We start from the raw sequence: 1,537 nt of genomic DNA, 5'->3' as shown, positions 1-1,537 counted from the left end.
CTGAGGTCCCTCCTTGAAAACGAGGGGTCGGAATCACCCGTAAAGGAAACCCCGACCCCACAACCTGCTAACCCTAACCCTAACCCTAACACCAACACGACCACGGCCCAAGTCCACGAATATGCCCCGACAGAAATGGAGGAGACCCCACTAATCACAGCCACTGACCCCTGCCCTAACCATAACCCTAACCCTAACCCGGATGCCTCGGTGCACATCCATAGCAACACCTTCAGAAAAATGGCGTTTTGGGATTTAAAGGTACGCTCAAAATGCCTGATCATGGGTGACTCAGACCTAGGCAGGATTCCCCAATTTCAACACCCAGGAATCCAGATAGAGAGCTACCCAGGGGCCAACTTCAAACACGCCCAGCATTTGGTCGAAAAAGCATCAGTGACGACAGAGGTGGAGAAGGTCATCTTGGCCTTTGGCCTAAACAACCGAACACAGAAGACCAAACTCACTCCAATCAAACAGATGCTCGCGGCAATCAAGGCAGCCAAAATCAAGTTTCCGGGGGCCCACATCTGGGTACCCCTAATAAACTTTTCCAAACAACTGCCACAGGCCGAGAAAGACCTTTTGCAATCCCTCAACGACCACATTGCAAAAAATATCCCATACCTTCCCCAGCTGGACACGACACTGTTTCACACGGAAGCAGACAACGTACACTGGACCAGGACAACAGCCAAGGATGTGCTGACACACTGGGCCCAGGTTTTAAACTTGTTCCCCCAATAAAGTCTACTGGACAGGGGGATACACAAACCAACTCCACGGCTTCCAAAAATGTCCTAGTGTTGGCAACTGGAATCAAACTAACAAAAGCCCAGGAGGACCTATTGAACAGAGGGCTCACATTTGTCCCAGCCTTGGGACCAACTAAAAATCAAAAACAACAATTACAAACGGATTTAATTGAATATCATAGAAGATTAAAATTGGCAACCTTCTTCAAAAACGCCCCGGACAGGCGACCTCTACCATTCGTAAGCCCATCCTCCTGGAGCCCTTCGTTCCATGACCTGCCACTGGACATCCCAAATATTATCGACAAAGACTGGGACTTCTTTTTCAAAAACTACAAGAGGATCAAAGAAACGCCAAACCTAAACAAGGAAGAGAGAAATGCCCTATTAGAATTAGCAAATATGAAAGACATCGTCATAAAACCAGCGGATAAAGGCAACTCCGTAGTCATCATGGGAAGAGACCAATACTTACTGGAGGCAAGAAGACAATTGAACGACACCACTTACTACCGCAAACTACAAGGGCCAATCTACCAGGATACAATCCCGATGGTCAGAAATATCCTAAATAAATTGCAAGACCTAGGAACAATCAATTCCAGGCAAAAGAAATATCTGCTGGGAGACCCCCGTCCTCGCCAAAGGAGATTTTATGTACTACCCAAGATCCATAAGGATCCACAGAAGTGGACAGTGCCCTTCCAGGTGCCACCGGGGAGACCGATAGTGTCCGACTGCTCAAGCGAGACCTATCGTACAGCACAATTCCTGGATCACTA

Source organism: Antennarius striatus, chromosome 22 (genome assembly GCF_040054535.1).
Source record: "Antennarius striatus isolate MH-2024 chromosome 22, ASM4005453v1, whole genome shotgun sequence".
NCBI classification, from domain to species: domain Eukaryota; kingdom Metazoa; phylum Chordata; class Actinopteri; order Lophiiformes; family Antennariidae; genus Antennarius; species Antennarius striatus.
Note: the sequence above shows the minus strand (reverse complement) of the source record.